Source organism: Bubalus kerabau, chromosome 2 (assembly GCF_029407905.1).
Source record: "Bubalus kerabau isolate K-KA32 ecotype Philippines breed swamp buffalo chromosome 2, PCC_UOA_SB_1v2, whole genome shotgun sequence".
Lineage (NCBI taxonomy): Eukaryota > Metazoa > Chordata > Mammalia > Artiodactyla > Bovidae > Bubalus > Bubalus kerabau.
Genome location: NC_073625.1, coordinates 16,595,109 through 16,620,334, shown reverse-complemented (window position 1 = coordinate 16,620,334; position 25,226 = coordinate 16,595,109). Strand labels below are relative to the sequence as shown.

At 40.4% G+C, this 25,226-nt stretch overlaps 1 pseudogene; it reads right to left on the bottom strand.

The window, feature by feature from the left end:
* Positions 1 to 10,070: 10,070 nt before the first annotated feature.
* Positions 10,071 to 13,267, bottom strand: LOC129644610 (39S ribosomal protein L53, mitochondrial-like; annotated as a pseudogene).
* Positions 13,268 to 25,226: the final 11,959 nt, after the last annotated feature.

Here is a 25,226-nt window from a genome sequence, read left to right as displayed (position 1 = left end):
AGAGAGACTCATACTTTTTAGTACTGTTTGACTTTCATTATGTGCTGCAGTATTTTAATAATAATGATATTAATGCTTTCCCTGGTGGCTCAGACAGTAAAGAATCTGCCTGCAATGTGGGAGACCTGGGTTTGATCCCTGGGTTGGGAAGATCCCCTGGAGGAGGGCATGGCAACCCATTCCAGTAGCTAGAGAATTCCATAGACAGGGGAGCCTGGTGGGCTGCAGTCCATGGGGTTGCAGAGTCGGACACGACTGAGCAACTAAGCACAGCATGCAATGATATTGTTACCTTCACTAATAACAAGTTTTTATATCCTTAGAACAACCAAAAAAGATGGTAGGACACTTACATTCACACATATAGCTCTCAAAAAAAGAGGATCCAATTCAATGAAACTGAAGGTGTTTTATGCTTTTTTGTCTTAGAAAACAATGACTGCTCAAAAAGATTCTCTGCTCAGCAGCCTGAAAGTGCTGAAATCCTAACATAATAGGTTTTTCTCTTTTAATCTTAGAAAAAGTATAATATGGGATACTGTCTGAAAGTCTATGGATACTATAAAGTGACAAGGTTTAAAAATTCTTACAGTATTTTTTTCCTAGTCTCCTTCTGTAGCTCCTTGGAAAACTGACAGCAATTATTAGTCATTTGCCAAAAATACCAATGAATTCAAGTCACTTCTGTTGTGTAGTCCAACAGTTTATCTTCCAGATTTCCTTGTATTCTAAACCATGCCAGATTTTTATCTAATTAATAGGTCCAAAGACACAAATTTACCAATCTAAGCTGTGATTATATATATGATAATTCCTAAAGCAAATTATATTTTCTGCATTGAACTTTTCTTATTGCATTTTTTGAAATCACCTTTTCAAACCACACTATATTCATAGGTTGCAGCATTTTCTTTTCTTAACTTACAATTCCATCTAAAGTGCCTCTACTGGAAAGTGAGAATTGTATGTGTGTTTCTTTGATTAGAAATATTAATCTTTCCGAGAAGAATTCAGTTTTCCTACCTAGCAGTAAAATACCACTTACAATGCATTTAATTTAAAACCTATTAGCTGAAAACATGTTTGCTGGCAGCTAACATTTTCTCAAAAAGAAGATAATCTCTTATTTAATTACTTGGGGAAAAAATGGTTATGCAGAAAACATTCTAATTGGAATTTTAATAGCAGTTAACTGACAACTCACCCAAGAAAAACAGATCCAATTTTAGTAATAATTATCCAAGAATAAAAAAAAATTGAAAACAGGTTTTGAATCCAATATAGACCCTGAGTTTCATCTTTTTTTAGGTGTCCTAATTAACTTAGGTAGAAAAAATATTGATCAATGACAGATAACCAGAGAAAGAAAAGGGGTGTAAACTGAGAGTCAGATGAACTTGAACTTGGATTTGATTCCCAACTCTGATATATACTAATAATTTGACCTTGGGCTATAATCTATAAAATTGTATTAGTAATAATATTTTTTTTTCTACAAGACTTTTGGGAAGATGCTATATGTGGACTTAGTTCACAGTAAGGACTCAACCATAGCCATATATTAACAAGAATAAAGAACCTATTTTAGTTTGTAAGAAAAAACACACATTATATAACCTTTGGTAACAGTAATTTATGGTGAGAGAAAACAGTAAAATCATCTCAGCAACCATGTAGTCAACTTGCACTGTGGACTATTAAGACTGGGATAGATATCAGACCTTGTATTAAACCAAAATAATAGCTCAATCTTTTGAGACACAGCCTGAGTTCTAGGCGCCCTCCTTTTTTGTTGGCATTTATGTTTTCCAAGAGAGAAGATCCAAGCAGCTCAGTTAGTTACTATCCAATAGGAAACGAGATACTGAGTCAAAGTTCTTGCCCAACAGCACCTTGATTTTCCACCTAAACATGAACACTGCTCCCTGACCCCATCAGTGAAAACCAGAGGGTGAGGAATATAACCACTGATTAATCACTGCACAGGCTACGCCATGGAAACTTTAATCAGAAAGAAGAGGAAGGGCTTCTCTCCCTGGTGGCTCAATGGTAGAGAATCCGCCTGCCAGTACAGAAGACAATGGTAGAGACTCCACCTGCCAATACAGTGCGATCCCTGGTCTGGGAAGATCCTTCATGTCTCGGGGCAACTAAGCCCGTGCGCCACAACTACTGAGCTTGTGTTCTAGAGCCAGGAGCTGCTACTGCTGAGCCCACGTGCTGCAGTTACAGAAGCCCATTGCCCTAGAGCCGGTGTTCCACACCAGAGAGGCCACCAGAGTGAGAAGCCCGGTACCGCAACTTAGTAGCACCCCCACATGCCACAACTAGAGAAAGCCCGCATTCAGCAACGAATACCCAGCAGAGACACAAATTAAATAAATAAATTTTTTAAATTATGAAAAAAAAATCAGAGAGGCAGGGAGAATGACCCCATGGACTGTACAGCCCATGGAATTCTCCACGCCAGAACACTGGAGTGGGTAGCCTTTCTCTTCTCCAGGGGGTCTTCCTAACCCAGGGATCAAACCCTGGTCTCCCACATTGCAGGTGGATTCTCTACCAGCTGAGCCACGAGGGAAGCCCAAGAATACTGGAATGGGTAGCCTATCCCTTCTCCAGCGGATTTTCCCAGCCCAGGAATCAAACCGGGGTCTCCTGCATTGTGGGCGAATTCTTTACCAACTGAGCTATCAGGGAAGCCAAAAATAAAATAATTAAATAAATAAAATTACTTTTTTAAAGGGAGGGGGGAGTGTTATTTTCCCCAGAAGAAGACTGTGGACACAACCAGAACTTAACCTTCATGGCAATATCTCTAGTACAAAGGTCCAGCTGGAAAATTTACAAATGCAATTACACAGTATGTAGGAGTTGCCCATAATTAGTTCCTCTGAGTTTCTTCTCCTGGACAGTGTCCTAAAACTCTCAGTGAGTTAGCTGGGGCACTCGTAATGCTCCATTTGTCCTCTCTTAGGGACCACTGCCCTGTGCTGCCTGAAGTCCAATTTCTAAGTATTGTTGTTTTCATATATTTTGTCTTTTTTTTTTTTTTTTTTTTTTTTTAGGTGGCAGGACACTGTTTTAGTCAAGAGGATGAATCTGTTCCTGTTACTCTGTGCTGTCCCAAAAAAGTCAGCCCAGTCTATTGGATCAAAATGTTCTAAAAAGATAAAAATCTCAAAAGTATGAGGGGAAAAAAGGATGCCGAGTTGATGTAGAAATTCTCAATGGAGGTTAAATCTTAGATAAATTGGTGTTAAATCAATTGGTTTAGGGCAAAACCATCTGTTTCTAAGTTTTCATTTAAGCTATCATTTTTTTCTATCTGAAAATGATAGCCGCATCCCAGGAAACAGTCAAGGGCTAACAGGAACTTCAGTCAGACCATAAAAAATAGCAGCTCATCCCATGGTTGACTGAATGCTGCATTCTTCCAGGTCTCTCACACAGGGCCCAAGAGATCTAAATGAACTGCAGGTGCCAATCTGATGGCAAGTCCCCCAGAATCTTCCATTTGTCAAATGTGTCAAGTAGACCACAATGCAGGAAGTGTACCAAAGAAATGAAATGACTGAATTCCATACAAGTAAAGGCTTCTATAAAGTTTAACTGTAATTAAGACACAAACCTAGACTATCTCCATCTCTGCAAAAGAGCCACAGGAAATTCTACGTGACATTTGGTTTCTAGAGGCAAAATACTAGTGATCTGTAAACCCAAGAAAAATATAAACAAGTGTCCACAGGTCAGAGCTGCTTCTTTGTCTCCTTCCTAGACAAAGAGCTCTGCACAAGAGTTGTAGCATCCATTCTGCCATTATTATTGTGATCACGTGTTCAACAATGGCTTTATCAGACCCTGTACTACATGCTGGAGATACAATTACAACCAAGACCTTCCTCGCGTATTTTTCTCTTTTTCCCAAACCCATGGGAAAGATAGCTTGCCAAGCCTGCCTGATAAGACTAATTCCTAGAGCTTATTGAGAAGTTAAGTCCCGTGTTGTTCAGGTATTCTTTTGAAAGTCTTGTTTAAAAATAATAAAAAGCTACTGAGAGCAGAGGTATTGCTCTACTCTCTCCCCAGTCATCATTGAGCTATCAACTTAGAAATGTCCAGCACCTCTCCTTGGACAGCTGCCCTCTCCCCATAATTCATCCTCACGCTGTTCATTGGAAGGACTGATGTTGAAGCTGAAACTCCAATACTTTGGCCACCTGATGCAAAGAGTTGACTCATTGGAAAAGACCCTGATGCTGGGAAAGATTGAGGGCGGTAGGAGAAGAGGATGACAGAGGATGAGATGGTTGGATGGCATCACTGACTCAATGGACAAGAGTTTGGGTAAACTCCCGGATTTGGTGATGGACAGGGAGGCCTGGCGTGCTGCAGTTCATGGGGTCGCAAAGAGTCGGACACGACTGACCGACTGAACTGAACTGAACTGAACTGCCCAGTGATAAGGGCACTGCTTCAAAAGTGGTCTCCTGGACTCTCTAGTCTCCATCTTCTTCACCAACATCCTTACTTTTCCCCCACTCTCAAGGAAACTGCACATCCTGAGTCCCTCCATTTCTTATCTCTCTCACACCCTAAATAGAAAACTATCACCTTTATTTTATTGAGCTTCCCTGGTGGCTCAGCAGTAAAGAATCTGTCTGCTGATGCAGGAGATGTGGGTTCAATCCCTGGTTTGGGAAGATCCCCAAGAGAAGAAAATGGCAACCCACTCCAATATTCCTGCCTGGGAAACTCTATGGACAGAGGAGTCTGGCAGGCTACAGTCCATGAGATCTCAAAGAGTCAGAAACGACTGAGCAACTAGACAACAACAATTTGTATTAGAATTGCAGCATTATCATTTTTGAAGATTTCATAAAGCAAATATAACTTCATTTGCATTTTGAGTTAGTGAATTGAGTAGATTGCTCCTGTAACCTGAGTCAGTGGGAAAACCTGCCCAATGTGTCAAAACCGTAATTCACAATGAACTTTTGAAAGCCAGCCTCTTGCCAGCTGAGGATGCTCTGTGTCTATATATACAGTCCTCCTTACACAATCCCTATGTGCTTGTCCTTGTATGTCTCATGCATATGGGGAAGGAAGCTGTGGTCAGGTCAAGAAAGGAATGAGTAAGCATTCCTGAAAGAAAGAACACACTGCAAAGGAGACTTGCACATTTGAGCAAAATCAGAGACAGCCTATTAACAGGCTTCCTTCAATGAAACAAATTATAAAGCCTCTGGGTTTTAAAAGTGAACAGCTCTAGAAAGATCTCTAGACAAAAGGAATTATAATTAAGTAAGACCTGAATATCTCACCTGTTTGTTTCCCTCTGTGAGCTAAGCTGTTCTATAGTATAGCCACTAGACACTTGTAGCCATTTACATTAAAGCTAAATAAAATTTAGAATTTAGTTTCTCAGTGATGGTAGTCACATTTCAAAAACTCTGTGTTAGTCAGTGGTCAGTGGCTACCATATTGGACAACACAGGTATAGAACATCTCAATCACCAGAGAAAGGCCCATCAGACAGCACTGCTCTAGAATTCTTGCCTGATTATGAACTTTTTCAACCTCACCAATCACCTAAACATGGACAAAAAGACTTAAGTGGAGACTAGAAAATGATGTCAAAGAGGTTCATTCAATACTAAAGGAAAAAGAAAGAGAACTTACTGTAGACCATAACAGAGAATAAAGAGGATCACCTTTAAAGTAAATATTTTTGATATTTGAAGTTAAAAAAAAAAGTTGGTACAACTTCAGAGATCCTGGGTTCCTTTCCTACCCTGAAGAGTGAGTTCCCTCTTCCTGGGCCCCTCTGAGCTAATTTATACCAAAATTTTTTTCCTGACCCTTACATAAGCATCAAAAAGTTCATTTCTTATGGCCTTTGCATTTGTCCTCAGTTATCACAGGCAACTGACAGAAAGGCCAGTTTCAACTTATCTGTCTATAGTGCGCAACCTCATCCACAGTTTTACCTGAATCTTATCAGTTGAGGTTGTTAGAATTCTAACCTAGTAATTCATTATCCTGTTTCAGCTTTAGCCCAACCAAGGAAAAGTACGTTCTTTGGTAAAAACAGAATCATTGCAAAAATAATTCTCATCCCACAGGAGTGAGATTACCAAAATCTTTATAAGCTGTTGTATATTGTCAAAAATTCATTCAAGTAATTCTTATATGCCTCTCTGGAAAGAATATCTTGTATCTTCATTAAGAATTGAAGTTTACTTTAATTGATGTCTGGTATGAACTTTCTCACTACACTACTCTAGTAAATTCTAATCCTTCCATCATTCCTAGATTATCAGTTTTTCTCTGGAGCATTTTGTTAGTATATTTATAAAAGTTCTATACTAGCTTGCAGGGAATTCATTTTGTACATGGATAACCCCATATGTAATAAAATTACCATATAACTAGTATAACTACTTTTTTAAATAAAAATAATTTCAGTACTCACATACAGATAAAAAATAAAACAGCTTTTATATGCCTTTTGTCCTTCTGAATTCACCTGCATTGAATTTGCAACTTTTAGTACTAAGACTCTGTACTGAGTGCCAAGTAGAAGTCAACAGACAGCAAAGGACCAAATGAGAAAAAGAAAAACCATGAAGACTATAGAAGACCCAATCATGGTAAATGCATGTGTCTGGGTCACAAAGAGAATTATGTGAAATTGTTGTTTCTATTAAACTGAGTCACCTATGATGAGAACAGTCCCTTATCAAAGAGGACATGTGTTGGTACCAAAATGGAAAGAGAGGAAGTTCTTTAGGTTGTAAAGGAATATTAACAAAGTATTCACTGTGTTTAATTTATGTAACTGATGGAACCCACACAGACCTATTCATATCCTTTGAGGTCTGCTACTGACAAGGAAGGTAATAAACCTTGACTTCACCTTTTCTCCCACCTTTTTATTAATGAAAATTTGAGAAGGATGCCAAAGAATTTAATATGGCCCAAGGCAATGGCACCCCACTTCAGTACTCTTGCCTGGAAAATCCCATGGATGGAGGAGCCTGGTAGGCTGCAGTCCATGGGGTCGCTAAGAGTCGGACACGACTGAGTGACTTCCCTTTCACTTTTCACTTTCATGCATTGGAGAAGGAAATGGCAACCCACTCCAGTGTTCTTGCCTGGAGAATCCCAGGGACGGGGGAGCCTGGTGGGCTGCCGTCTATGGTGTCGCCCAGAGTCGGACACAACTGAAGCGACTTAGCAGCAGCAGTAGCAGCAAAGTAAAAAAAAAAAATTTTAAGTTTATTTCAAAACTTCTCTTTGACATTTAGCTAACTAAAGGTGTCAACAGGAGTACATGCATATGTGTCTGGCAGATCAGTGAAGGGGGCTCTGAGACCCCAATACCTAGCCATCATCTGCAAACAGAAGATGGATGTCAGAGTTTTTTTTGCATGATAATAGAAAACATTGTTTCCAAAGTGGAGACAATGGATAAAAGAATCTATACAGAATATGGTGTGTTTAGAAAATGTTTCTCCTCCCCCACTTCCAAATAAAAGAAGGAAAAGAAAATCTTTCTCTTATTTTGGAGTAAGGCTGAATTGTTTCTAAGAATTATTTGTCTTTAAGAGATGAGTATGCTTGCATACTGCATGATTCCATTTACACATTTCCATTTACTCTCAAAAGAACAAAACCGTGATAGGGAATCAATCCAGGGTTGCTAAGGATAATATTTCGGGGAAAGTGTGACTGCAAAGTGGAAGCAAAGCGAGCGTCTGTGGCGTGCTGAAAGGTCTGTGTCCTGATTGTGGTGGTGTTGGCACAAATCCATACATGAGACCAAATTTTGTAGAACTATATACACTTTTAAAAATGCATATAAGAACTGAAAGTGAAAGTTGCTCAGTCATGTCCAACTCTTTGCACAACCCCATGGATTGTAGCCCAACAGGCCCCTCTGTCCATGGGATTCTCCAAGCAAGGATACTGGAGTGGGTTGTCATTCCATTCTCCAGGGGGTCTTCCCGACCCAGGGATGGAACCCAGGTCTCCTGCACTGCAGGCAGATTCTTTACCGTCTGAGCCACCAGAGTGAAGTACAAGCCACCAGAGTGAAGTCCAAATAAAGTCTGTAGCTGAATCAGTAATTTTATCAGTCTTCTGCGTTTGATAGTTATGCTATGATTTTGTAAGTTATTATCATTAGGAGAAGCTGGGTGAAGGATATATGGGAACTCTATTTTCTGCTTTTGCGAATTCTATGTGAGTCCAAGATTTTTTTTAAGAAAGAGAGTCTAAACCAAAAATATATAGGAATTCCTTGCAGATTCTTGCAAATTTTCTGTCAGTTCTAAATTATATCAAAATGTACAAGTTAACATAAAGGATGTTGGCTTGCTTATAATCTCTAGAGAATCAGGCTCTGGGACATGCAGCCAGACATAAAGCCCAAACAATGTCACAGATGGCCTAAGACATCACTGTTCCCATCACTGTACACGACTCTTGGCACTTCCAAGATGGGCCCCACAAACACTGGGCACCCACCACTGCCACACTTTCCTTTGGGATCTGCCTCCACAGACCTGTAACTGCCCCCCCAGCTCCCCAGAAGAGCTTCTGAATAGCACTTCTTCACAGAAGCATCTCCTGACTCAGTCAGTGTATGTGGTGGATGAGGCCAAGGGCACGTCATATAGCCCTAACTGCAAAGGATGATGGGAATGTGATTATCTAGCATACTTCCATGGGGAGAAGCAGGTTCTATCTCCAAGCATGGGTGATTCTTCAAACATAGAAAGGGGATTCCAAGACTCGGTCATCAAAAAAATGACAAAGGTCTGTTACAAATAATAAATGGAAGCATGGCCTTTCTCACATCATTCTGCTAAGACCAGTTGATCCAAATTCTTAGCCCTACTGAGAAGTAACCAATGATGTTCAGGGTAACCAATGATGCCAGGAGCCTAGGAAATAACAACAGGCAATGGTCTCTCAACTAAGGGTTGGATGTGGAACAAATCTCTTTTCTTTCCTAAATATATTTGAGAAGGCAGCTGATTCTTAAGAGGGACACAGGGGTTATTTGTGTGTATAATGAATATGTGTCTAAAATGCTGAATAGGAAAAGTTATTTTCTCACCCTTAAATAAATACCCAGGCTTCCCAGGTGGTGCAGTAGTAAAAAATTTGCATGCCAATGCAGGGGATGCAGGAGACAGGGGTTCAGTCCCTGGGTTGGGAAGATCCCCTGGAGGGGGGATGGCAATCAGCTCCAGTATTCTTGCCTAGAAAGTTCCATGGGCAGAGGAGCATGACGGACTAGTCCATGAGGTCGCACAGAGTCGGACACAAGCAACTGAGCATGCACTCACCCGTGAGCGACTGAGCACAGCACAGAGAAATACGATTTTCAGATCTCTAGCACAGAAGGTCAGACTTCATTCAACATTTGTCTTTTGCTGCTTGGATAATTAGTAACAAGTATACTCAAGAAATGGTAAGAAACAAGAGCACTAGAACTTAAGATGTGAGACAAAAAGAAGAAACAACTTACCTAAGAGACTAAGACTTAAAGGGGCAATGCATAATATCCGTAATGGTAGAAATGTGAGGCAAAATTGAAGGAATAGTGTTTGTTTTGCAAATACAAATGACCTATATGAAAATTAGTCATGCTTAATGTCATAGAAACACCCTCGGTCCCTAATACAAATATGACCTCACTTAGTGCAAATCCCATAATACTGGAGTATTCAGCAATGAATATACTGTCATTGATCTTTCTTAATTATTGTAGGCAAAATAATTAAGATTATTATTTTAATTATTAAAATAATAATTTATTATTATTTTAGGCCAATGGTCTTAATTATTTTAGGCAAATGAGTTAATTTTACCCAAACAGTGATAAATCATTACTTATCAAATAATTAATATTTTAAAATAAATATTATGTCTCAATTTGTCTTTTCCTTCTCGGACTAAAGACAGTACCCCACTGAGAAACTACCTAAGGGGAATTTTGACACTCTGACTGTTTCTATCAAGAACATTTTTTTTTTTTCCACAGATCATGTAGTATTTATTTTAAAAATAGGCATATAGGAGTACCCCTGCAGTTCAAACCTGCCGTTGTTCAAGGATCATTATAGACAGTATGCAAGATTATCAGTTTTATTTTGGACAAAAAGTGTTGCTGGAATTTGGCGAAAATTGGTAGTAGGTACCCTGACTCTATAGCACAGAACTTAAGATTAGAGCCCAACAGAAATATAGGATTTAACCCAAGAGGAGAGTTCAAGTCATGACAGAAGACAAGATGCCCCAAAAATAAAAGAGAGTAGTACACCTTTATGGTTAAGACAAGGGACCCGAGAGGAAGAGAAGTTCCACAAGGAGTGAATTAAGAGTGGCAAATGCGACTGAAATGGAAAGATGAGGACTGAGAAAACAGCATTTCTAATAGAGTAACAGGTACCTTGAGTAGTGGAAGGAAAAGCCAAATTCAAAAGGGTTAAGCAGTGAGTGATGGTAAGAAACAGAAATAAATTCAAATTTGTCCGCACCCCTCGTCTTTCCTCGTCCCAGAAACACTGGTTAGGTTTGTAGTCACAGGCCTCTTTTCTTTCTTTTTTTTTTTTTTTTTTTTTTGGCGTTCTGTGGCCCTCCAGATAGTGATATAAGTAATTAAGTTCTTCTGAAATAAGTGTCCTTAGCAGTCTGGGTTAAAATCTGTTGACTGGTCTCTTCCGTGCTGTCAGCGCCCGGTACTGGCGCTAGGCTTGTCCCCGCTTGCCGCCGCGCCCTGGCCTGGATGCGGGAGGCGAAAGCAGTGAGCATTTCCTGGGCGGTCAGGTGAGCGCCGCGCATAATCAAGCGATGCCCATCTCCGAACAGCACGTCCACGCAAGGCTGGGAGCCGTCGTGCTCACGTCCGCAATCACTGAGCAGTTGCGGTTCGTGGAGCGAACTTTCTCGCTGCTCACCGCCTGGAGGAAGGTCCTCGTCGATTCCACGTTCTTCTCGAAAGGGCAGAACTGAACCCGAACCTGCTTGACCCAGCGGAGCTGGAGCCGAGCCAAGGCCGCCGCCATGGTGACATCCGCCCCGAGAACATATTTAAATGATACACAAGCCAACTTTCAAATTCATTTACTGTTATAGTGCTATCTAGATATACTTTGTCTTTTAGAATTTTCCGAGAATATTTGCCATAGGTATTTGACTCTTCAATTTCTTTTAAAATTAAGTTCTGTTATTGTTAGTGGATCTCAAGGAGAAATAAACCACCATTTAAATTACAAAACTTTTTAGGCAGCACATAAATCACTGGATTTTCAAGGTACTTTGATTACTTTTCATTTAATAGCCTAAATGAGGATATTTCATTACTTCCTAAAAAGAATATTAAAGTTACACAAGCTTAAAATTATTTAATTTAACTTGTGGGGGGAAAATGCTTGCCAAATGCCATAAATATCAGGTTTCTGTGCAGCCTGAATGCAAAATAAGGAGGTTTGAATGAGAAACTTGAGGTGTTGCTGAGGAAAAGCTCATGGCTAAATATAGGACAGGTGGACTGCCAGTGAAAGAATCTGGAAAGGGAGTTTGTGATAAACCACTCACAAGGCATCCTGGGTCTCCCAGCTAGGCAGTAGAAGAGAAGGAAGGATCCCAAGTGTTGGGTGATGGAATTAAAGAACTATTAATAATTCAGTGAGTAAGCTGCTTTCCCTGGAGAGCAGGTGTGTACCGAAAAGTCCTAATCTTCAAGACTAGAAGCAAGAACTCACTTATTTCTAATGTGAATGGAGAAAGAACATGACAACAGGATTCTTTAAAAAAAAAATCTCTAGATCCTCAGCCTTGGAGAATTTCTCAGATATTCCTAGAGATGTATCTAGAAATATTTAACCAGAAGCTTGAGGTCCTAGGGACCAAGTTCCCTTCTGAGCAGACAGAGGGCAAGCTTATTAGCCAACAGAACTTAGGTTGAAGGTTGAACTCCGGTCTCCGTGACAAACTGTACTGAAAACCAATAGCAAGGCTGTTAATTAATAGAGAAATCAGATTTTAATGGAGATCACACATCTGTTAAATAGAATACCTCAATTTTACATTATTTTTTTCTGTTCTTATTTTTTAATCTAATTATCTGAAAGCAATACTAAAGGCTGACGATGTCTGTATATGGGGCAAAGGGTCAACGTGATGTTTTTCAATGTTTTTTCTTTCTATCCGCTATTTTGTATTTAAGGTGAAAATTGCAAATGTTTGAAATAAATAAGTTCTAAAAATAAAACCAATAATGATAATTGGGTCCAAATACCAGCAGCTCCCTGATGCTGGGAAAGATCAAAGGCAGGAGGAGAAGGAGACAACAGAGGATGAGATGGTTGGATGGCATCACTGATTCAATGGGCATGAGTCTGAGCAAGCTCCGGGAGATGGAGAAGGAAAGCCTGGCATGCTGCAGTCCATGTGGTCACAAAGAGTCAGACACGACTGAGTGACTGAACAACAACACAGAAGCTCAGACACACAAGTGCAGTAAAAGAAAGCAGGAGTGATGAAGAGACCAACTGGATCTCAGATGGATACCCAGAGGCTTGCCCCAAAGTATACCAGGCATAAAATTCTAGATTTGTATATGCCACCAGGCCTGGTTCTTATTGACTCATGAACTGACTGATTTTCATTGCTAGTAAAAAAAGGCAGGGATTCATGATATAGTTTTATTATTTAATAATTCATATTAATTATCAGAGCATTTGAAAACACAAAAATATACAAAGAAAATAAATACTCCATAATTCTGCAATTCAGAGATGAAACCAACACCATTAAACTCTGGTATTTATTCTTTTAATACATTTAATATTCTACATGCACACATACACAGATCTCATTATTGCAAAAATAGGAAAATCCATTGCATGCTCTTCGTAAAATGACGACATTGTTGTGATTGCATATTTAGTTGTCTCTCCTACTAAGGAGGCAGGAAAAATATCTGGCTTACCATCCATCGGTTTCCTACTTCTGAGCATAATACCTAGCACAGGAAGATAGACATAATGCCTACATCTAAGTTTTTTAAATAAATATGCCAAATCGCCCCGTGGCAGTTGTACCAACTTTAAAACCCACAAGCAATTACACGAAATTCATTTCCCTTTTCGTCCTTCACAAAACTGCATCTTAGGACTTTTTAAGAATCTTTGCCATAGTGATGGGATGAATTTGTCACTATTTTTCTGTATTTGTATTGCTAAGCTATTAAGCTTGATTAATTTTCATAAGGGTCATTGGAATTTGCTAAATAAACATTACCCCTTCAATGATTGTGCCTCGATTCTGCCTTCGCCAGTATTGCTTATCGCCTCTTTAAAAGCTGAGTTAATGGTTTTATTTGTCCTTCCGTCAGCATCTTCTAAAAATAATGAGACTTTTCAGGTAGCAACACTTTTTTTGTTCATTTGAGTCAAATGCTAGGACGGAGCATTGTGTATGTTAGGCATCTAATCTGTGTGCTGTGCTGGGGAATCCTTCTTACCCCTGGAATAAATAATAACAGAGATAAAGGCAGCATTTTGGATAGGAAAATCGTGAGTAGTGGTGACAGCCAGAAAAGAATTCAGGTCCTGGCTTCTCTACTGATTCATTGAGTGACCTTAAACAAGGCAACTCAGGACCTCCCTGGTGGTCCAGAGGTTAAGACTCCATATTCCCACTGTTGGGGGTAAAGGTTCAATCCCTAGTCGGGGAAGTAAGATCCCACATGCTACACAGTGGGGCCACAGACAAAAACGAGACAAACAAACAAAAAACAAAATAACTCCCATGACTCTCAAGTTCTCATTTAGGAGAGATAATGCTAATTTGTCTTGCATTGGTGGCTACAAGGATCAAATGATATAAAATATGTATAAGCACAATATAAATGTAGGCTATTGCTATTCTTGCTACTCCTTTCTTTGAGAATAAATATTACATCCATCACCTGTTTTGAGGCAAATTGGCAAAGACAGCTTTCTTGTCAAGGCTAAAAATAAAACACAAGAGAGACTTGGTGTTGCCCGGGAGAACATATATGGGTATTGAAGTTTGCACTTTCCCAGGAAGCTAATAAAACGAAGTAAGAACTTATTCCACTGACACCTTAATGTCATTCTCAGTCATAACCCAATTTGCTCCACTTGTCTTCCTACAGAAGTGGAAATTTGTGCTGCAAAGAGAAGCACATTCGACTCCTTCTAAAGGGTTATTGGAACATGGTGGCGGTGGTGGGGGGCTCATTTACTGACAAGGAACAGGAGCTGAGGGCTGAAGGAAGTACTAGGAAAGAATCCTAAATGAGCTGGAATAATTCTGAGCCTGGTTTTCCCATTTAAAATTTGAGAGAGCAAAAAAAGAAATTAAAAAATATATATCTTATATCCAGTCTTCCTCTACAGGCTAATTCAGACCCGTGCCATTAACAAAGATTCTTACCCTTGGCTTCCTTGTCATTCAGGGACATTTCTAATTCTTTCAATCAGTAGTGTATTTTTCAAAATGCTTACAACCAGATTATGATTACTTCATATTCACTTTAAAATAATTAAAAATATATGTCTTACGTGAGGAAATGAGATTATTCTGAAGTCATTCGGTGGTACGCATTTCTCCTTATTCAAGACAGGGGGAATCACTCCAAAAAAATTTTAGACAAGAGTCAGTAAGGACAAGAGGTCATGTTCCAGAGGTAAATACAGAGGTCAAAACCAAAATATGTAAGTGGAAAATGGGGCAATCGTTATAGAGAAGCAGACAGAAGGAGGAACCAAGAAACAGAGCTCAACTGGATGGTATTGTTATTGTCGTTCAATTGCTAAGTCGTGTCCAACTCTTTGAGACCCCATGGACTGCAGCACGCCAGGCTTCCCTGTCCATCACCAGCTCCCGGAGATGGCTCAAACTCATATCCACTGAGTCAGTGATGCCAGCCAACCATCTCATCTCTCTCACCCTCCTCTCCTCCTGCCTTCAATCTTGCCCAGTATCAGGGTCTTCTCTAATGATTCAGCTCAGGTAGCCAAAGTATTGGAGTTTCAGCTTCAGCATCAGTCCTTCCAATGAATATTCAAGCTTGATTTCCTTGATGATTAACTGCTTTGATCTTCATGCAGTCCAAGGGACTCTCAAGAGTCTTCTCCAGCACCACAATTTGAAAGCATCAATTCTTCAGATGGTATAGAAACCTTGTAAACCCAAGGGAAAAAATAGTGGAGTGAGAAGAGTGAGATAAGAGCTTGAAGAGCCCCTAGAAACGATTCTCCAATTTTCAGGATGACGAGAAAAAGCTCATAGTTATGACAGCTCATCAGTTTGAGAGGTTTTGACCCAGCACTCACATCTATCATCTGCGCCTTTGCTGACAACCAGCATAAAGATTCTATGGGATTGCTTATATACCTACAACAGAAGCCAGGCATCAGTGGAAACCTAAGAGACCATCTACAAAATTGTGCCCAATTTCCCAGAGGAAGGACAGATTTGGGGGTGGAAGAAAGGGTGATTCCCACATAGGACACCTAGACAGTGCATCCCTCATCCAAGTAACTTTCTATCTTGGCTGCGTATTAGAATCAACTGGGGAGCTTTAAAAAATTCCAACAGCCAAGCACAATTAAAATAGAATCTCTGTAGGGAATCAAGCATCAGTATATTTTAAAACTCCCTAGGTTAATTCTACTGTGCAACCAAGTTTGACGATCACTGCCTTTTCATTAAGCATATGAAGCTGTGGGGCAGGGCTTCGTGACCTGGAGGAGAGGTGAAGGTCAAAACTAGAAAGCAAAGCCTATGTTCAGTGGTGAATTCAAGGTGCCTGTTCCAAAGTGGATGCCAAGTAGAATAAACCCAGTAGGAAATGTTGTAGAGTGGACAGAAGTGATGCAGTCTAGAGAATCTCCCAAGATGCAGTGCATTTGCATGTGCCATCTATGTAGACAGCGGTCACAAGAGCACATATCAGCAAAGGACACCACCAGGCACTTAGTACCCTCTGGCTGTATTTTCTCAATGCATTTCATCTTTACTCGTCTGAGGTGAGACCCATCACACCGGACACTGATTATTTACATGCTTGTCTTTCCTACTAGAGTAAAAGTTTCTGTCTTGAATCAGAGGCTATTATCTTTATTTTTTCACATCTTTGCCTACTTAGGATATTTCCCAGCTTAATAAATCTTTGTTAGTGAAGAAAAGGCAATCTTCCTGTACCTATAGAGTTGGTGGGGATGTCAATTTAAAAACTAAATATAGAACTATCAAATGACCCAGCAATCCCACTAGTGGACATATACCCAGAGAAAACCATAATTTAAAAAGACACGTGCACTCCAGTATTTATTGCAGCATTATTTATAATAGCCATTATAAAGCATTCTAAATGTCCATCAACAGAGAAGATGTGGTACATATATACAATGGGATATCAGCCATAAAAAGGGACAAAACTGAGTCATTTGCAGAGACATGGATGGACCTAGAGACCATCATACAGAGTGGAATAAGTCAGAAAAAGAAAAACACAAATATGTGGAATGTAGAAAAATGGCATAGATGATCTTTTTTGCAAAGCAGAAATAGAGACACAGACATAGAAAACAAAAGTATGGTTACCAAGGGGGAAAGCAGGTGTGCGAAGAATTAGGAGATTGGGATTGACATATAAATACTACTGACACTATGTAAAAAAAATAGACAACTAAGGAGAACCTACTGTGTAACACAGGGAGCTCTCCTCAGTGCTCTGTGGTGACCTAAATGGGAAGGGAATTTAAAAAGAGGGGATATATGTATACATATAGCTGATTCATTTTTCAGTACAGTAGAAACGAACACCCATTATAAAGCAACTATGCTGCTGCTGCTGCTGCTGCTAAGTCACTTCAGTCGTGTCCGACTCTGTGCGACCCCATAGACGGCAGCCCACCAGGCTCCCCCGTCCCTGGGATTCTCCAGGCAAGAACACTGGAGTGGGTTTCCATTTCCTTCTCCAATGCATGAAAGTGAAAAGTGAAAGTGAAGTCGCTCAGTCATGTCCAACTCTTAGCAACCCCATGGACTACAGCCTACCAGGCTCCTCCATCCATGGGATTTTCCAGGCAAGAGTACTGGAGTGGGGTGCCATTGCCTTCTCCGATAAAGCAACTATACTCCAATACAAAACTGAAAACAATCTTCGTTGAATAAGTGAGATTTGCTTGTGTGTGCATAACTCACAGAGCTTTTGTATGCAGTGTTAAGTACTCTTTCTCCTGTGATATTTATCAAATAAGAGATTTGAAACCCGTCAATCAGAGGCACAAAGGAAAGGACGCACGCCTTTCTCATCGAGAGGTCTAGAAAATCAAGAAAAATCCTTTTCTTTAAATAGCTCAGCTCATAAAGGTAAACACATACCCTGTTATCAGAAGAGGAAAACATTAAGTTCAGACGAGGCATCGTTTGATTTTATGCAAACCCAAAGCTTAAGAAGGAAAAGATTTTAATTCCAGTCTATGATTCATAATTAATTCATAAGGGAAAAGTTGCATTATTAAAAATGCCTCTAAAAAATCATCTGCTTCAGGAAGGTGGCTACATGATGTAAATGAAAGTTAACAGAGAAATTACTCTAGGTTCAAATGTTTTCCATGGCTGCCTCAGTCATTTTTTAAGTTGTATTGGTGTTCTGTCAAATAAAACTGCGGCTGCTGCTGCTGCTAAGTCGCTTCAGTCGTGTCCGACTCTGTGTGACCCCATAGACGGCAGCCCACCAGGCTCCCCCGTCCCTGGGATTCTCCAGGCAAGAACACTGGAGTGGGTTGCCATTTCCTTCTACAATGCATGAAAGTGAAAAGGGAAAGTGAAGTTGCTCAGTCGTGTCCAACTCCTAGCGACCCCACAGACTGCAGCCTACCAGGCTCCTCCATCCATGGGATTTTCCAGGCAAGAGTACTGGAGTGGGGTGTCATTGCCTTCTCCGTCAAATAAAACTAAGTGTGTTCATAAAAAGAAAGACCTGCTTACCTGGTTACTGCTGTAAAATTCAAGTGCTTTAATAAAAGAGATTGTGCGTGTAGAACAAAACTATGTTATTGCAATCAACTAAAGTTCAGTCTACTCACTGATGTACTCAACATTTGTTGAGAATTCACCATTGGCATGTCCTTCCAGCCAGCATACATCCATTCAAATGAGTAGTTACTACATTTTATCATCAGTTTTTTTATATTGGATTCAATCGGAGATTGGCCAACAGACTAGACTTAGGTGGGACACAATTCAAGAATTAATTCATTCAATCACTGATTCACCAAATATGCACTGAGACCTGTCATGGTCCACACTTTGTACTAACTAATAGGAATACAGCCGTGGATAAGATAGGTGTGATCCCCGCTCGAATGGAGTTTACACTTAGTGGGAGTGTTGGGGAGAGAAAGACAGAAATTAAGTAAAACCAGAAAGAAACCAATAAACGCAAGCTGTGGCAATAGCACTGAAGGGAAAAAAACAAGACTGCAAACTAAGAGAAGCAACTAGTTCAGGAAAATCTGCTCAACAGAGGAACCACGTAAACAGAACACAGGAAAAAGTGGAGTGTGTGCAGAGATGCTGAGACGGCGAGAATGAATACTTTGGTGGGGGGGTGGGGGTGGGTAGAATGTGGCCAGTCACTATGTTCCTGCACGATGAACAGAGAAAGATGTCTTAAGATTTATTATCAACAGAGATTAAGATCAGGATTAGGAGCCCAGGCCAATTCAGGGCTTGGTTATCTTCAGAAACCAAGCCACCAAAGCTCTGAGGCAGAGGGGAAGACCAGCTCCAGTTACAGACTCAGTGGGCCTGATCAGAAATTTCAGTGACAAATCTTCCTCCAAAGACATCGTCTCAGGAAAAACCATCCTGGACCTTAAAGAGACCAAATCTGTGAAGGCTCTGACACCCTCATCTAAAGCCTTACCCTCACCCACACAGAGGCCCTCGGAGCACAAGGTGGCCAAGAGCATCACGTCTCCTCTGCAGATCTGGAACTCAGCTGGGTGTTCAAGTTCCCAGTTGGCTGGGAAGAGCCAGCCTTCTAGTTCTGTGGACTCTTTTCCATTGGCTTCCTTTGGAGCCCACCGTTAACCTCTCCTTTGGCCTTCCAGCATCCTGTGCAGGAATCCTGACATCAGGGCACTTGATAGTCTTGCCAAACTAAAGGAAAAGAAGCTCCTAAGTGGTGAACTTGCAAAAACCCCCAAAACAACACGAATATGACAAGCCACAGAATGGCATCGCCAGTGCCCGTGTATTTCAATAGGGGTTATTTTAAAGCATTCTGTACAAACAAATGGGTGACACTGGATGTGTTTGTCTGAGGGGATGGAGAAGTTTAATGTATTTGAATACACAGCTTTCGGCTTTCCTAAGCACTGGAGCACATTTTCTCAGACTATATTTAGGCAGTGGGTTTCCATGTTTAAGGAATTATGAATTATTGAAAACCACTTTGCAAAAACTTGGCAGCCATCCCAGAGCCGCAGTCTGAATCAGATTTTCTAAACTTCTAATATTTCTTCAGTGTAACCCTCTATGAAAGGAGTGCTTAAGAGAGATCAGAACACGAAATGGAGTGAGGATTTTGTCATGAAATAGCCAAATCAAGTGAAATAGCAAAATCCAGAATATCAGACTGGCAGTGAGAAGACCTGTGTTCTGATTCCACTTTGACCACTTCAAAATATCACATCAGGGTGGTCTAGGGGTTGAGAATCTGCCTGTCAATGGAGGGGACACAGGTTCAATACCTGCTCCAGGAAGATCCCAGGTGCTGCAGAGCAACTAAGCCTGCGTGCCACGACTAGAGAGTAGCCACTGCTCTCTACAACTAGAGAAAGCCTGTGCACAGCCATAAAGAGCCACCACAGCCAAAAATACATAATATTAAATGCATGTTCATTTTTCAAAAGTCCAATCAATTTGAAAAATGTTCAGTTCAGTCACTCAGTCATGTCCGACTCTTTGCAACCCCATGAATCGCAGCACGCCAGGCCTCCCTGTCCATCACCATATCCCGAAGTTCACTCAAACCCATGTCCATTGAGTCGATGATGCCATCCAGCCATCTCATCCTCTGTCGTCCCCTTCTCCTCCTGCTACCAATCCCTCCCAGCATCAGAGTCTTTTCCAATGAGTCAACTCTTCACATGAGGTGGCCAAAGTATTGGAGTTTCAGCTTCAGCATCAGTCCTTCCAAAGAAATCCCAGGACTGATCTCCTTCAGAATGGACTGGTTGGATCTCCCTGCAGTCCAAGGGACTCTCAAGAGTCTTCTTCAACACCACAGTTCAAAAGCATCAATTCTTCGGTGCTCAGCTTTCTTCACAGTCCAACTCTCACATCCATACATAGGACCAATTCTAAGGCCATGATTTTGAAGAAAATGGATTAAAAAATGATAATAAAACTGCCCTTTCCCTCTCCACTCAACTCTCTTCACTTACATATACTCTGATTTCATCAATGCTGCTTTTAAAAAACAACCAAATCTAGTCCAGAAATAAAATAATGAATTAAATCTGAATCTGATTAAGTCTCTATATCCACTTTCTAGATGAATAAAATACAGGGGACTGGAGAACATGTTAAAGGAAAACTACGGAAATGTGATCAGCGAAATCCACGTGTGGGGTCCTTTGCAGGACAAAACACTAGCTTTCCTGAAAACAACAAAAAATAGCAAGAAAAAAAAGAAAGAGATTGAGGTAAACCTAGAGCATTGGTTGTTTTTTAAAAGCAGGATTGATGAAATCAGAGTATATGTAAGTGAAAATATACCAACTAATTGCAAGATATAGACTTTATTGATATCCCAATTCGAACACACACTAGGGGAAAAAATGTGAGAGAATCAGAAATTTGAATACTGTTTCCTACTTGATAATATTAACAAAATACTAATATTTGAAGGGGCTTCCCTGGCAGCTCAATGGTAAAGAATCCACCTGCCAATGCAGGAGACATGGACTCCATGCCTGATCCAGGAAGATCACACAAATTACAGAGCAACTAAGCCTGTGCACCACAACTATTAAGCCTGTGCTTTAGAGCCTGGACACTGCAACTACTGAGTCCTTATACAACAACTACTGAAGCCCATGCCACCTCAATGAGAAGCCCGCATGGTACAACTAAAGTAGCCCCCATTTGCTGCAACTAGAGAAAAGCTCATGCAGCAATGAAATGCAGTACAGTCAAAATATTAAAAATAATAATAAGTTAAAATGCTAAGCATACATTTCACAGGAATGGCCATAATGTTCTGTTAATGCTAATGCCTGAAATAAACATAAAGAATTTCATTGTACGGGAGACAGGGATCAAGACCACCCCCCATGGAAAAGAAATGCAAAAAAGCAAAATGGCTGTCTGGGGAGGCCTTACAAATAGCTGTGAAAAGAAGAGAAGCGAAAGCAACGGAGAAAAGGAAAGCATCTGAATGCACAGTTCCAAAGAATAGCAAGAAGAGATAAGAAAGCCTTCCTCAGCGATCAATGCAAAGAAATAGAGGAAAACAACAGAATGGGAAAGACTAGAGATCTCTTCAAGAAAATTAGAGATACCAAGGGAATATTTCATGCAAAGATGGGCTCGATAAAGGACAGAAATGGTATGGACCTAACAGAAGCAGAAGATATTAAGAAGAGGTGGCAAGAATACACAGAAGAACTGTACAAAAAAGATCTTCACGACCCAGATAATCACGATGGTGTGATCACTGACCTAGAGCCAGACATCCTGGAATGTGAAGTCAAGTGGGCCTTAGAAAGCATCACTATAAACAAAGCTAGTGGAGGTGATGGAATTCCAGTTGAGCTATTTCAAATCCTGAAAGATGATGCTGTGAAAGTGCTGCACTCAATATGCCAGCAAACTTGGAAAACTCAGCAGTGGCCACAGGACTGGAAAAGGTCAGTTTTCATTCCAATCCCAAAGAAAGGCAATGCCAAAGAATGCTCAAACTACCGCACAATTGCACTCATCTCACACGCTAGTAAAGTAATGCTCAAAATTCTCCAAGCCAGGCTTCAGCAATACGTGAACTGTGAACTTCCAGTTGTTCAAGATGGATTTAGAAAAGGCAGAGGAACCAGAGACAAAATTGCCAACATCCGCTGGATCATGGAAAAAGCAAAAGAGTTCCAGAAAAAACATCTATTTCTGCTTTATTGACTATGCCAAAGCCTTTGACTGTGTGGATCACAAGAAACTGTGGAAAATTCTGAAAGAGATGGGAATACCAGACCACCTGATCTGCCTCTTAAGAAATCTGTATGCAGGTCAGGAAGCAACAGTTAGAACTGGACATGGAACAACAGACTGGTTCCAAATAGGAAAAGGAGTACGTCAAGGTTGTATATTGTCACCCTGCTTATTTAACTTCTATGCATAGTACATCATGAGAAATGCTGGGCTGGAAGAACCACAAGCTGGAATCAAGATTGCCCGGAGAAATATCAATAACCTCAGATATGCAGATGACACCACCCTTATGGCAGGAAGTGAAGAGGAACTCAAAAGCCTCTTGATGAAGCTAAAAGAAGAGAGTGAAAAAGTTGGCTTAAAACTCAATGTTCAGAAAACGAAGATCATGGTATCTGGTCCCATCACTTCATGGCAAATAGATGGGGAAACAGTGGAAACAGTGTCAGACTTTATTTTTTTGGGCTCCAAAATCACTGCAGATGGTGACTGCAGCCATGAAATTAAAAGATACTTACTCCTTGGAAGAAAAGTTATGACCAACCTAGATAGCATATTGAAAAGCAGAGACATTACTTTGCCAACAAAGGTCCGTCTAGTCAAGGCTATGGTTTTTCCAGTGGTCATGTATGGATGTGAGAGTTGGACTGTGAAGAAAGCTGAGTGCCAAAGAATTGATGCTTTTGAACTGTGGTGTTGGAGAAGACTCTTGAGAGTCCCTTGGACTGCAAGGAGATCCAACCAGTCCATTCTGAAAGGATTTCTTTGGAAGGAATGAGGCTGAAGCTGAAACTCCAGTACTTTGGCCACCTCATGCGAAGCGTTGACTCATTAGAAAAGACTCTGATGGTGAGAGGGATTGGGAGCAGGAGGAGAAGGGAACGACAGAGGATGAGATGGCTGGATGGCATCACTGACTCGATGGACGTGAGTCTGAGTGAACTCCGGGAGTTGGTGATGGACAGGGAGGCCTGGCGTGCTGCGATTCATGGGGTCGCAAAGAGTCGGACACGACTGAGTGACTGAACTAAACTGAACTGAAGGTTAGAGAGCAAACAGCACTGGCCACTGTGAATAACAGAGAATAAATGTGTTGGTCTCTGCTCCTGGTTTCTGGCACAGAACTCCTAAAACTCTTGCTAATACTAGGAGCATCTCCTAACATTTGTCTTTGGTCCCCATCCCCGACACAGGGCTTCTAAACCCCCTGAAAGTGTCTAAATGGTAAGAGCAGTCGGAGCATCTCTTGTTTTCCTGAGGTGAGCTCTTGGATGGCTCCAGAAAGACCAAAGCATGATTAGAAGCTTGGAATTTTCAGCCTTTCCCTCCTCCAGAGGGGTGAGAGACAGGAAATGGAGTTAATAATGGATCATGCCTACTTGGGGAAGCCTCCACAAAATCTCGATAATATAGGGCTCTGGGAGATTTTGTGATTTTTTTTTTTTTAATTTTTGTTCAAAACTTCCCTACACTTTTCTATTGCATTGGGAGTCTAGAAAAAGAAATCTATTATTACAGAAATTGCCCTGTATCTGACATTTCCTGTTCCCACCTCTCAGGTCACTCTCTATTATAATTTTTTATTTTCTCCATAGTAATTACCACTGTGTGAAGGTATTTCCTTAGTCGTTTCTTCACTGTCTTTTTGAACAGAATATAATTCCATGAAAGCACAAACATCTCCTTTTCTCTTTATACCTCCCTTGCCTGTGATGGTGCATAACACAAGATAGGCCTTCAGACATATTTACTGAATAAATAAATAAGAAATTGAGAAATAAGCAAGGAATTATTCATACATCCATACAATAGAACGCTTGACCCAAGGTACTAGTGATAAATGTCATAATTATGGCAGCTACACACCCCAAATTTTCCGGAACCATTTTGATTATTCTGTTCTCTTAATTAAACTTGTGCTTGTCAGACCATGTGTCCTAAGGTTTGATTCATACACTTCTGTATAAATTATGCATGAATATAGATGAGAAAACAATGAATCATCCTTGAGGGATTGTTAAGAATGGGAAAAACAAGAGTGATGGTAGGAACTGTCAGGAAACAAGAAGTTAGGCTTGAAGGCAGATAAAATAGCTGGTCAAGGACACAGCAGGGGGAAGTCAAGAGGCATTTATGGGTGAGCATTCCAGTAATTAAAGAATGCAATGTGTATTTGCATTTAGAACTGAGAATTGTGAATGAGAAAGATGGGTGTTGATCAGGTTGTAGGAAACAAATTCAAAGCTAAGGAATTTACACATTTTGTTATAGGAGGTGTGGAGTCATTCAAGTTTTTCAGCGGAGGGGGAGGTGACATAATCAAATTTATGACACAGGAAGAACACTCTGGTGGCAACGCCATGAATTAATTAGAAGGGAGAGAGAAGCTTTTATTAATAATGGTCCTTCTCGCCATTCTAAAACAACTCGTGCCAAACTAGCCCACGAATATTTTACGGACAGCATTTTTAATAGAACTAGCAGAGTCAGCACCCATTTCCCAAATCAGATGACACAACAGACTCTAAATTTTTAGTCGTTAGCTTTTGCTGGACCAATTTTTCTATGCTAAAGAATCAAAATCACTGGAGTTGCATTAATTTCCTCAATAAAGTGAATGTTTAAATTGATTGAGAGTGATGTTCATTTTCTGCCAAACAATATCAACCTCCTCTTCTAATTCAATATTTCTGAAATGCTTCTGAGAAATTTTGTGTGCCAGGTTCTGCACTTGACCTACACCTAGAAATAAGTTTAGTTGGTTAGATGAAAACTGTATTAGGAAATAGCACTATCTAGTCTTGGCTTGCCACCTTTCCTAGTTAGGGGGAATATATCTGCATGGTAAAGCTATGTCTATTCAGACCAAGAATAAAGGGAGAAATTTGTCTTCTTCTTTTGCTAGTTTAATAAATCTCAAATCTTTGGCATGCACTTTCCTATCTGGATTAGAT